Here is a 14,195-nt window from a genome sequence, read left to right on the forward strand (position 1 = left end):
ATGGTGGAGGTGCAAGGAAGATGCTTGGTGACTTTACTGTACCAAATTCCAACTTCCATGGAAGAAGCATCTCAATCCCTGCCATGGGAGCAAACAATTTTGAGCTAAAGCCTCAATTAGTTTCTCTGATGCAATAGAATTGCAAGTTTTATGGACTTCCATCAGAAGTTCCTTTTCAGTTTTTAACTGAATTCTTACAGATATGTGATACTATTAAGACCAATGGAGTTGATCCCGAGGTCTACAGGCTTATGCTTTTCCCTTTTGCTGTAAGAGACAAAGCTAGAACATGGTTGGACTCTCAACCTAAAGATAGCCTGAACTCTTGGGATAAGCTGGTCACGGCTTTCTTAGCCAAGTTCTTTCCTCCTCATAAGCTGAGCAAGCTTAGAGTGGATGTTCATACCTTCAGGCAAAAAAATGGTGAATCCCTCTATGAAGCTTGGGAAAGATACAAGCAACTGACCAAAAAGTGTCCTTCTGACATGTTCTCAGAATGGACCATCCTGGATATATTCTGTGATGGTCTGTCTGAATTATCTAAGATGTCATTGGACTATTCTGTAGGTGGATCTATTCACTTGAAGAAAACGCATGCAGAAGCTCAGGAACTCATTGACATGGTGTCAAATAACCAGTTCATGTACACTTCTGAAAGGAATCCTGTGAGTAATGGGACGCCTCAGAGGAAGAGAGTTCTTGAAATTGATGCTCTGAATGCCATAATTACCCAGAACAAAATGTTGACTCAACAATTCAATATGATTTTTCAGAGTCTGAATGGTTTGCAAAATGCATCCAACAGTACAAAAGAAGCATCTTTTGAAGAAGAAGCTTATGATCCTGAGAACCCTGTAATGGCAGAGGTGAATTACATGGGTAAAGCCTATGGAAACACCTATAATCCCTCATGGAGAAATCATCCAAATTTTTCATGGAAGGATCAACAAAAGCCTCAACAAGGCTTTAATAATGGTGGAAGAAACAGGTTTAGCAATAGCAAGCCTTTTCCATCATCCTCTCAGCAATAGACAGAGAATTTTGAGCAGAGCCCCTCTAGCTTAGCAAACATAGTCTCTGATCTATCTAAGGCCACTCTAAGTTTCATGAATGAATCAAGGTCCTCCATTAGAAATTTGGAGGCACAAGTGGGCCAGCTGAGTAAAAAAGTCACTGAAACTCCTCCTAATACTCTCCCAAGCAATATAGAAGAGAAACCAAAAAGAGAGTGCAAGGCCATAACCTTACTTGGTGTGGTCGAACCTAGAGAGGAGGAGGAGGACGTGAATCCCAATGAGGAAGACCTCATGGGACGTCCTCTGGACAAAAAGGAGTTCCCAATTGAGGAACCTAAGGATTCTAAGGCTCATCTAGAGACCATAGAGATTCCATTGAACCTACTTCTGCCATTCATGAGCTCTAATGAATATTCTTCCTTTGAGGAGGATGAAGATATTACTGAAGGGTAAGGTCCTAAGTACCTTGGAGCAATCATGAAGCTGAATGCCAAGTTATTTGGTAATGAGACTTGGGTGGATGACCCCCCTTGCTCACCAATGAACTGAATGACTTAGTTAGGTAGACATTACCTCAAAAGAAACAGGATACTGGTAAATTCTTAATTCCCTGTACCATAGGCACCATGACCTTTGAGAAGGCTCTGTGTGACCTGGGGTCAGGCATACAGGCTGCCAAATTCTCATTAGAGATGGCAGACAAATCCATGTAAAAAGCTTATGGGCAGGTAGAGGACGTGCTAGTAAAGGTCAAAGGCCTTTACATCCCTGCTGATTTCATAATCCTAGACACTGGGAAGGATGAGGATGAATCCATCATCCTTGGAAGACCCTTCCTAGCCACAGCAAAAGATGTGATTGATGTGGACAGAGGAGAGTTGATCCTTCAATTGAAGAAGGACTACCTTGTGTTTAAAACTCAAGGATCTCCCTATGTAACCATGGAGAAGAAGCAAGAAAAGCTTCTCTCAATGTAGAGTCAAACAAAGCCCCCACAGTCAAACTCAAAGTTTGGTGTTGGAAGGCCACAACCAAACTCTAAGTTTGGTGTTGAACCCCCACATTCAAACTCTAAGTTTGGTGTTGGGAGGTCCCAACAATACTTTGAACATCTGTGAATTTGCATGAGAGCTCACTGTCAAGCTATTGACATTAAAGAAGCACTTATTGGGAGGCAACCCAATTTTATTTATCTATGTTATTTCTTTTTTTAGGTTGATGATCATATGGAGTCACAAAAACAACTACAAAAATTCAAGAAAAAATAAAAAATTGCATTAAAAATAGCACACTTTGGAGGAGAAACTTACTAGGTAGCAAAATGGGCGTTTAACGCCCAGTCTGGCACCATTCTGGGCGTTAAATGCCAGAAACAAGCACCAGACTGGCATTAAACGCCAGAAAGAAGTAACAAGCTGGCGTTAAATGCCAGAAATAGGTTGCAGCCTGGCGTTTAACGCCAGGAAAGGAATAAAAGCTGGCGTTTAACGCCAGAAATAAGCAGCAGTCTGGCGTTAAACGCCAGGATTGCACAATAAGGGCATTTTGCACGCCTAAAAGGAGCAAGGATAAAATTCTTGATCCCTCAGGATCTGTGGGCCCCACAGGATCCCCACCTACCCTACCTCTCTCTCTTTCTCACTCACCAATCAAATCATATCCTCTTCCCTATATTCTCTTCACCAATCACCTCCAAACCTCTTCCTCAAAAACCCCACCTACCTCACTTTCAAATTCAAACACTTTTCGCTCCCAAACCCACCCAATTCTATTCGGCCACTCTCCATCTCTTTTCTTCTTCTTCCCCTTCTTTCTTTCTTCTTTTGCTCGAGGACGAGCAAACCTTTTAAGTTTGGTGTGGTAACAGCATTACTTTTTTGTTTTTCCATAACCATTTATGGCACCTAAGGCCGGAGAAACCTCAAGAAAGAGGAAAGGGAAGACAAAAGCTTCCACCTCTGAGTCATAGGAGATGGAGAAATTCATCTCAAAGGTCCATCAAGACCACTTCTATGAAGTTGTGGCCAAGAAAAAGGTGATCCCTATGCAATTCAGTCGGAATTGTCATAGAGGAAGACATCCTCATTAAAGAGGACAAGCCCATCACTAAGAAAAGGATGGAGCAAACAAGAGAGCTCATTCATGGACCTCAACAAGAGCATGAGAAGGATCCTCATCAAGAAATCCCTTAGATGCCTCAAGGGATGCAATTTCCTCCACACAACTATTGGGAGTAACTCAACACATCTTTGGAAGGCTTGAGTTACAACATGGACCAACTAAGGGTGGAGCACCAAGAGCACTCCATCATTCTCTATGAGATTAGAGAAGATCAAAGAGCTATGAGGGAGGAGCAACAAAGGCAAGGAAGAGACATAGAGGAGCTCAAGAGCACCATTGGTTCTTCAAGAGGAAGAAGCCGCCATCACTAAGGTGGACCCGTTCTTTAATTTTCTTGTTCTTATTTTTCTGTTTTTGAATTTTATGCTTTATGTGTTATCCATGTTTGTGTCTTTATTGCATGATCATTAGTGTCTAACGTCTATGCCTTAAAGCTATGAATAATTTCATGAATCCTTCACCTCTCTTAAATGAAAAATGTGCCTAATTACAAAAGAACAAGAAGTACTTGGATTTCAAATTTTATCATGAAATTAGTTTAATTATTTTGATGTGGTGGCAATACTTTTTTGTTTTCTAAATGAATGCTTGAACAGTGCATATTTTTGATAGTGAAGTTTATGAATGTTAAAATTGTTGGCTCTTGAAATAATGATGAACAAAGAGAAATGTTATTGATAATCTGAAAAATCATGAAATTGATTCTTGAAGCAAGAAAAAGCAGTGAGAAGAAAAAGTTGCAAAAAAAAATTGGCGAAAAAAAGAGAAAGAAAAAGAAAAAAACAAGCAGAAAAAGCCAATAGCCCTTTAAACCAAAAGGCAAGGGTAAAGAGGATCCAAGGCTTTGAGCATTAATGGATAGGAGGGCCTAAAGGAATAAAATCCTGGCCTAAGCGGCTAACTCAAGCTGTCCCTAACCATGTGCTTGTGGCATGAAGGTCCAAGTGAAAAGCTTGAGACTGAGTGGTTAAAGTCGTGATCCAAAGCAAAAGAGTGTGCTTAAGAACTCTAGACACCTCTAATTAGGGACTTTAGCAAAGCTGAGTCACAATCTGAAAAGGTTCACCCAGTTATGTGTATGTGGCATTTATGTATCCGGTGGTAATATTGGAAAACAAAGTGCTAAGGCCACGACCAAGACTCATAAAGTAGCTGTGTTCAAGAATCAACGTACTGAACTAGCAGAATCAATAACACTATCTAAAATTATGAGTTCCTATAGATGCCAATCATTCTGAATTTCAAAGGATAAAGTGAGATGCCAAAACTGTTTGGAAGCAAAAAGCTACTAGCCCCGCTCATCTAATTTGTGGGATTCATTGTATATTCTCTTCTTTTTATCCTATTTTGTTTTCAGTTGCTTGGGGACAAGCAACAATTTAAGTTTGGTGTTGTGATGAGCGGATAATTTATACGCTTTCTGGCATTGTTTTTAGATAGTTTTTAGTATATTTTTATTAGTTTCTAAGCAAAATTCACATTTCTAGACTTTACTATGAGTTTGTGTATTTTTCTGCGATTTTAGGTATTTTCTGGCTGAAATTGTGGGACTTGAACAAAAATCTGATTCAGAGGCTGAAGAAGGACTGCAAATGCTGTTGGATTCTGACCTCCCTGCACTCGAAATGGAATTTTTGGAGCTACAGAAGTCCAAATGGCACACTCTGAATTGTGTTGGAAATTAGATATCCGGGGCTTTCGAGCAATAGATAATAGCCCATACTTTGCCCGAGTTTAGATGACGCAACTGGCGTTCAACGCCAGCTTTCTGCCCTATTTTGGCGTTAAACGCCAGAAACAAGTTGCAAACTAGAGTCAAATGCCAGAAACAAGTTTAAAACTAGAGTTTAACTCCAAGGAAGACCTCTACATATGAAAGCTTCAATGCTCAGCCCAAGCACACACCAAGTGGACCCAGAAGTGGATTTCAGCATCATTTACTTATTTCTGTAACCCTAGTAACTAGTTTAGTATAAATAGAACTTTTTACTATTGTATTAGGGAGCATCTTTGGACGAGCTTTTGGAACATCTTTGATCATTGTTAGTCTTTAGACATTGGGGGCTGGTCTCACGGCCATGCCTACCTTATTTTCACTTATGTATTTTCAACGGTGGAGTTTCTACACACCATAGATTAAGGTGTGGAGCTCTGCTGTTCCTCGAGTATTAATGCAAAGTACTACTGTTTTCTATTCAGTTCGTGCTTATTCTTGTTCTAAGATATCCATTCGCACACAAGAACATGATGAAGGTGATGATTATGTGACACTCATCACCATTCTCACTTATGAACGCGTGATTAACAACCACTTCCGTTCTACATGAAAACAAGCTTGAATGTATATCTCTTGGGTTTCTAGTCAACGATTTACATCGACTCCCTTCTGATAATGGGGCATCTGAATCCGAGATTAGAGTCTTCGTGGTATAGGCTAGAATCTATTGGCAGCATTCCTAAGATTCGGAAAGTCTAAACCTTGTCTGTGGTATTTCGAGTAGGATCTGGGATGGGATAACTGTGACAAGCTTCAAACTCGCGACTGTAGGGTGTGGTGACAGATGCAAAAGGATAGTAAATCCTATTCCTACACGATCGAGAACCAATAGCTGATTAGCCATACGATTTTTGTGCATGGTATTTTTCATCCGAGACGAGAAATCTGACAGTTGATTAGCCATACAGAAACTGTAGAGGACCATTTTCACTGAGAGGACGGGAAGTAGCCATTGACAACGGTGACACCTAACATACAGCTTGCCATAGAAAGGAGTATGAAGGATTGGATGAAGGCAGTAGGAAAGCAGAGATTCAGAAGGAATAACGCATCTCCATACGCTTATCTGAAATTCCCACCAATGAATTACATAAGTATCTCTATCTTTATTTTATGTTTATTTATCTTTTAAATTATTAAAACTCCATAACCATTTGAATATGCCTGACTGAGATTTACAAGATGACCATATCTTGCTTCAAGCCGACAATCTCCGTGGGATCGACCCTTACTCACGTAAGGTTTATTACTTGGACGACCCAGTGCACTTGCTGGTTTAGTTGTGCGAAGTTGTGAAAAAGTTTTGAGATTACAATTGTGCGTACCAAGTTATTCGCGCCATTGTGTATTACAATTTTGTGCACTCGTAACTTTTTGAAAACTTCCAAGAACTTTGAAAACTACTTGTCCTTGGTCTCCTTTTGAAGCCTCTGAGGATATGGCATCTTAGGCTTGTACTCAGGAGCCTTAGGAAATGTAGGTTAAGTGTCAAGAGAGTCTGGGAATGGGTTATCTGTACGCTTTGGAGAGACGTGTTCCACTTTTTCCTTTTTCTCCTCTAGAGCTTTCTTTTCAACTAGCTCTTCATTGACCTTTGTCTCAGAGCCAGCTGTCTTACCACTTCTCAATTGAATAACCTTGTAGTTTTCTCTTGGATTCACCACTGTATCACATCTTATCAGTGTGATAGCCTTGCACTCCTCTCTTGGATTCACCACTATATCATAAGAAAATGTACTTGGAGGCCTCTCATGTATTTGCTTGCTCAACTGGCCTACTTGCACCTCCAAGTTTCTGAGGGAAGCTCTAGTTTCCTGCATAAAATGATTTAGTACTGCTTCCATATCAGTGTTCTTCTGGGGCTGAGAATTTTCCTGTTGAGGTGGTTGTTGTTAATGAGACTAAAACTAGCGGTTATTATAATTATTCTGCTAAAAACCGCCCCGAGAATTATTATTAAAATTCTGTGATATTTGATTAAAATTTGGGTTACTAAAACTGGCAGTTACTGAAAGTGGCCTATGAGGTTGCTTTTTCCACCCTAAATTTGGGTGATTTCTCCACCTCTGATTATAGGTCTTGGCATATGGATCATTATTGGGGTTTTTAGGAGCATTCCCCATATAGTTGACCTGTTCAAAAGAAGATTGAGCATAATCATAATTCTCATTTTGCATAAGATTACCTGTCATGTCATAAGGAGTCTCTTGAGGTGCATTCTGAGTATTAACAGTTGAGACCTGCATCCCACTCAATTATTGAGAAATCAAATTCATCTGCAGAGACAAAATTTTGTTCTGAGCAAAAATAGCATCCAAAGCCTCTACTTCCAAAACACCTTTCCTCTGAGGAGTCTCAGAGTCTACAAGACTCCTGTTAGATGAGTACAGATATTGGTTGCTAGCAACCAACTCAATAAGCTCAATAGTCTCCTCTGGTGTCTTCTTCATATGCAATGAACCACCTGCAGAATTATCTAAGCACATATTGGACATTTCACCCAAGCCTTCATAAAAGATATCCAACTTAGTCCATTTAGAGAACATGTCTAGAGGGCATTATCTAGTTAGTAGCTTGTATCGCTCCCAAGATTCATAAAGGGTCTCACCATCCTTCTGCCTGAAGGTCTGAACCTCCACCCTATGCTTAGTCAGCTTCTTTGGTGGAAAAAAATTTAGTAAGAAACCTAGTTACAACCTTCTCCCAAGCATCCAAACTCTCCTTGGGTTGAGAATCTAGCCATAGCTTTACTCTGTCCTTCAAGGCAAATGGGAAGAGCATGAGTTTGTACACCTCAGGATTCTTGGTGCGGTGATTTATAACCACAAACTAACTGGCAAGTGCACCAGGTCGTACCAAGTAATACCTCAGGTGAGTGAGGGTAGATCCCACGAGGATTGATGGATCAAGCAACAATAATTGAGTGATAGACTTAGTCAAACAAACAGAAAGTAATGTTTGGGCAATATAAAAGACATTAAGCAATATAAAGAATACTGAAGGAAGGCAAGTAAATAAATTTGGAAGAAAATATGGAGAAAACAGTTAAGGTTTCAGAGTTATCTATTCTTCCAAATTAACTTTTCTTACTAACTATTTTAATCATGTAGGATTTAATTTATGGTAAACTATATGTGACTAGACCCTAATTCCTTAGACCTTTCTAGTCTCCTCTAAAATTCATTAACTGCCAATTCCTTGGTCAATTAATTCCAATTAGAAGCTGCATGATCAAGTTCCAGCTTATATGCCACAAAAACTCTAATTACCCAAAAATACAAGGATTATATGTCACGTATCCCGTTAAATCTAGATAATTAAAATTTAGGAGAATATGTTTTCAAGCTGTTGTTCAAGTAAAGAGCTTTTCCAAGTTTTACAAGAACTCAAATAGAAAGAGGGTCATACTTCCGTTCCACCTAAATTCATAAGATAAAGAGCGGAAATAATTCTTAAATTATAAATCCATACATGAATTAAAATAGAAAAAGTAATAAAATCAATCCATACAAATAGACAGAGCTCCTAACCTTAACAATGGAGGTTTAGTTACTCATGGTTCAGAGAGAAAATAAGGATTCAGGTAAATGTACTGAGTTCTAATCTGATGGCCTCTAAAGTTAACTAATGGAGTCCCTTTTTATAACTAATCCTAATATCTTTTCCTAATTTCAAAATCATATTTGAATTTAAATCAAAATTAATTATATCAATCATCAAGTCTTCCATTGATGGATGGGGACCACTTGTTTTGTCCAATCTGCACCTTCTAATTTGTGTTTTCAGGGCTGGAAACTGGGTCAAAACAACCCAGAAATCGCCCCCAGCATTTTTTTGCGTTTTCTACACGTGGCGCATGTCACGCGTACGTGTCAGTCACGCGTATGCGTCGATGGTATTTTTTACAAGTCACGAACGTGTCGGTCACGCGCACGCGTCGCTGTATAATTCTTCAAATCACGCGTACGCGTCAGTCACGCGCACGCGTTGCCATGGAAAGCTCCAAATCACTCGCACGCGTCAGTCACGTGTACGCGTCGCTCATCGCTGCCATATCCTTTGATTTTTGTGCTGTAGAAACTCTACCAAATCTAGCCGAATGCTACGTAAGATACACCGAATTTGCACAAGACTCAAAGTAGCATCCAAAGTGGCTAAAAGATAATTAATTCTTTATTAAACTCAACAATTTAGATGCAAATTCACTAAGAAAAGATAGGAAAGATGCTCACGCATCAATTCACCCCATTAGTTTTCACAGTATCACAAATCTGCAGAAATAATTGAGTGATAGACTTAGTCAGACAAACAGAAAGTAATGTTTGGGCAATATAAAAGACATTAAGAAATATAAAGAATATTGAAGGAAGGAAAGTAAATAAATTTGGAAGAAAATATGGAGAAAACAGTTAAGGCTTCAGAGTTATCTATTTTCCGGATTGACTTTTCTTACTAACTATTTTAATCATGCAAGATTTAATTCATGACAAACTATATGTGACTAAACCCTAATTCCTTAGACCTTTTTAGTCTCCTCTAACTCTCATGAACCGCCAATTCCTTGGTCAATTAATTCCAATTAGAGGGTGAAGTTTAATTCTAGTTATATGCCACAGAAATCCTAATTACCCAAATATAAGAGGATTATATGTCACGTATCCCATTAAATCCAGATAATTAGAAATTTAGGAGAATATGTTTTCAAGCTGTTGTTCAAGTAAAGAGCTTTTCCAAATTATACAAGAACTCAATTAGAAAGAGGGTCATACTTTCGTTTCACCCAATTTCATAAAATAAAGAACGAAAACAATTCTTGAATTATATGAATCAATACAGGAATTAAAATAGAAAAAACAATAGAATCAATCCATACAATAGACAGAGCTCCTAACTTTAACAGTGGAGGTTTAGTTGCTCATGGTTCAGAGTGAAAACTAGGATTCTGGTAAACTGTAAATTTTAAATGAGGTAGTAGAGAAGAGAAATTTCTTTTCTCTTTTATATCTAATTCTAATTAATGTAAATTATAATTTCTTAAACTAAATAATATATTTTCCTATTTTTAAAATAAAATTAAAGCTTAATCAGAATAAATAGAAGATTTTGCGCAGCTTGTTGGAGAGGCGGGGACCACTTGAATTCTTAATGACCTACGCCTAACTTGAGAGTGAGCTGCGCTTTACTTGGAGTGATGCGTGAAGTGCTGCGCCTAACTCAAGCAATTACTGTGCCTAACTTGAAGCCATGCCCCCCGTTGCTGCGCCTTACTTGAATGGTTAGGCAAGGACATTGTGCCTAACTTGGAGTCAAGGTAATTGTTGCGTGTTGTTGTTAATGTCTTGCGCCTAACTTGAGATTTCTCAAGTTAGGCGCAGCCTTGGCAGTATGGTTAGAAATGAAGTATAGACTATTATATATTGTTGGAAAGCTCTGAAAGTTAGCTTTCCAATGCCACTAGAGTCACGTCAATTGGATATCTATAGCTTGAGTTATTTAGGTTTGAGTATAGAGAGGTCAGGGTTGACAGCATCATTCGCATTCTTCTCTTTTTTTGCGGAAACTCCATCAAATCCAGCCGAATGCTACCTAAAATAAACAGAATTGCACACGACTCAAAGTAGCATCCATAGTGGCTAAAAGATAATTAATTCTTGATTAAGCTCAACAAATTGAATGCAAATTCACTAGAAAAAGATAGGAAAGATGCTCACGCATAAATACTCGAAAGCCAAAAACGGGGGTCGTAATCGAACAATCTATTCGGTACGAGATCCCAGTCTCCAACAACCAAGCAGAACACGAGGCCCTCTTAGACGGCTTAACTCTAGCCAAAGAAGTCGGGGTAAAAATCTTGGAAGTATGCAGTGACTCACAGGTGTAACAACCCTGATTTTCGAGTACGCGAGATCTTTTCTGAAAGTACGGAGAACTCCGGAGGATCAGTAAGGGGAGAACCTCTGATATATCATCAATTATCTCAATCCTCATTGTTATTATGTCATCTTTAAGCTAGAATCTTTTTGAGGCAAGCTCGATAATGCAGTCACGAAGAACCTAGTTTTTGAACCGTATCGGTTAGGAGTTTTGATTCGGTTTTTCGTAAATAGTCTTTGTTTGGCGAACCGGACTCGATTCATGAGAGGAGAGAGATAATAGTATAATATTATTATTATATTAGTATTAGAAAATGCTTGAATGATATTATAAGGTTACCTGGTCTGTTTTTGTTAAAAACAGAAAATCGGTTTAACCGGGTTTATGGTTTACTGGTGCAGCTTAGCACCAGCACTCTCTAATGACTTTAGCAATGCTAAGGCCTCATTATTCATGTTTTATTCTTATAATAAATATGTTACTAGTGTCATTTATGCTAGTAGCTCAGAAAATAATTTTTAGAGATGTTTTTACGAGTGTTCCGATACACATAGTTTTAGTAGTTGTACACCAGAGATATTTTAATATTATTTTAATCCACCTTCAAGCCAACCAATCACAACTCTCCTTACACCCCCAAGACACTCCAAGGCTGGTCATTTACTCTCTTTGGCCGAAAATGTGAAGAGAGAAAAGAGAGAAACTTTCATGAACACTTGATCTTCAAAGCTTGATTTCTTCTGAACCAAAACTCAAAACAAAACTCCGATTTCCCCAAAATGATCCTCTCTTCTTCCTCTACATAACCATATAACATATCAAGGCTGGAAATAAGGTGAGATGGCTGTATCCCTCCCTCTTCAATTCGGTTTTCAAGGAAAACCATGCAAAACATGTGTTTTCTTGATGTTTTTCCTTAGGAATCATGCTTAACTTGACTTGAGAGCCAAGAAACGTTACTTTTCAGAAAGTCTAAGGTTAGAAATCACTTCCTAACATGCTGAGTGAGATTTGGTTAGTTGAGGGTTTTTGGATTTAAAGTTGTTCTTGATGTGATTTAGGACGAAAAAGTGCTAAAGGACCACCTGAAAGCCTAACTGAATTAGGAGCAGCAAAACCAGGTAGGGTTTGATGAATTTAATCTTGATTGATTGTGTTTGAGTTGTTTAATTATGATATGGTTTGGCTGTGCTTAAATTGATTGTTTATATGAGTGATTCTTGTTGAAAGTTTGTTGAAAATTTGATGAAATTTGATGATATTTAAGCTATGAATGTTGCTCTTGAGGGCTGCTGGAAAACGAAACCCTAGGCCTTAAATTGGGGTTCAATTTGTGTTAATTGCTGGAAAAACGAACCCTAGGACCTAAATTGAGGTTTAATTTGTGTTGAAATCATGTGGAAAAGATGGGGTTTTAGTGGCTGGGAATTTATTTTGAATTTTGGTAAAAATCGGTTGCTGAAAAGACTGAAAAATGGGTAAAAACAGAGAAAGAATTTGAAGAATTTACGAAGAACACGAAGAACACTTTGAGTGTGGTGAAGAATAATGAAGAACACCTTTTTGATTCATAAAAGGGCAAGGAAGTAATTAATTTGGTGTTTGGGGGGTTATTTGGTAATTCCTGGGTATTGTATGAAAAGTTAAACTGTTTCAGTATAGACTTAATGAACCTATACTTGGGACAGGTGAACTATTCATACCGAGATTTACATAAGCTTTAAATACATATGTTAAGTAGAGAAACCAGAGTAGAGTAAAGAAACACAAAGAACAAAGTAACCAGAGCAGAATAGAGGGATACAGAGAAAAGAGTAATCTGAGCAAAGTAAAAAGACACAGAGAAGAGAGTAATGTGACAAAGAGAGATGGTTTGAGTTAAGATGTTGTAAAAGTAAAAGCTGTAGAGTTTGTATAGCATGATTGAACAGAGAAAGAAAGAGGTAATGCATAAAAATGTGAAAGTGATGATGAATAATGAGAATGTTAATGAATGATGATAATGAGAATGATTATGTAAGAATCTGCTACAGAGAGGAAGTCAGATAGATGGTGGTATGGCCACAGAGAGCGCTTCCCTGGGATACTTAGCTATAATGCTATTCTGTAAGTCAGAGGACTCTTACAAAGGTATCGAGAAAACACAACTAGCATATACTCATGTAAGTCAAAGATGTGCTCCTGTAAGACAGCGGTTGCTTACAGTAAGTATGTTGTTGCTCCTGTAAGACAGAGGTTGCTTACAGTGAGTCTGTTGGGCGTATATCGGCTAATAAGTTTCGCCCTGCAAAACAAAGGTTGCTTGCAGTGGATACCCTGCAAGACAAAGGTTGCTTGCAGTGGATATTGCCAACAGGAAAGCCTTATCCAGACAGAGGTTACTGGATAACGTCGGGAGCGGGTTAGTAACCGACAGATGAGCTCATTACCTGCACTAGGGCTAGACATGCATCATTCTTGTCTGCGCATTATTCTCTGTTGTATTCCTTTCTGTGTGTGAACTATTTCTTTGTGTTTGTCTGCTTGTATGCTATTTCTATGTTTTATTTTCTTGTATTCTTCTGTTTGTGTTCTGCTTTCTATTGCCTCTACTTTCTCTTTCTATCTTTATTTGTTTTCTTTATTTTCTCTATTTATCTGTCTTCTGTTTACTACTTCTCTATATTCTGCTATTAGTCTGCTAAACAACACAAAATTAATGAACGTAACTAATAACCCCGGCCCTACTAAGAACTCCCCAGTTCTTACCCCTTCTCTCTCCCTTCCCCCTTCAGATGGAAGTAAGAGTACCTTACCGTAGTTCGTTGATGATGGTTCTGCAACAAGGATTCTGCTCTAGATAGTCTTCTGAGTCTAGGGTGAATATCATTTTCTGTTTATATGTATATACTGTGAGACCAACCAACGTCTGCACCCCGGTCGTATGCGCACTTTAACCTAAATCCTGTGTGCGAGATTCCTATTGTGTGGCTACTTCATGAGGTACCAGAGAGACGTCCTGTGGAAAAGTCTGATCGTGCAGAGGAGTAGCAGATGATGTTCTATCTTTTGATAACGTTCCACCTGACTTGAGTTGTGAAGACTTAGAACGTATTTTCCCTCGCTTTAGTAGTTTAGAGGGACTAGGTGAGTATAGAGTCTAGGCTAGCCTAGGTGCCAGCTTAGGGACCTCTTGAACAGGTCAGGACCTGGGATGTTGTATGTATATATATGTATATAGTTATTATCTAGCTATATCTAGGGGTGTTCTAACTAAAGGTCTATACTCTAACAAAGGCTGGATAAATGAATGTTGCTAGCTACTCGTGATGTATTTATGTGTGGTTGTTTATAACTGTTTTATCTGTTATTACTTGTGAATTGATTATGAGTGATTCCGTCTATTAATTCAAACGTTTCAAAAAAAA

General features: G+C 38.5%; 1 non-coding gene across 1 annotated transcript; it reads left to right on the plus strand.

The window, feature by feature from the left end:
• The first annotated feature begins 7,455 nt into the window (after positions 1 to 7,455).
• LOC127739794 (small nucleolar RNA R71) lies at positions 7,456 to 7,561 on the plus strand. Its single transcript, XR_008000536.1, has one exon. It is a non-coding gene; the product is annotated as a small nucleolar RNA R71 (small nucleolar RNA).
• Positions 7,562 to 14,195: the final 6,634 nt, after the last annotated feature.

This window comes from Arachis duranensis, chromosome 6 (assembly GCF_000817695.3).
Source record: "Arachis duranensis cultivar V14167 chromosome 6, aradu.V14167.gnm2.J7QH, whole genome shotgun sequence".
Classification (NCBI taxonomy): Eukaryota; Viridiplantae; Streptophyta; class Magnoliopsida; order Fabales; family Fabaceae; genus Arachis; species Arachis duranensis.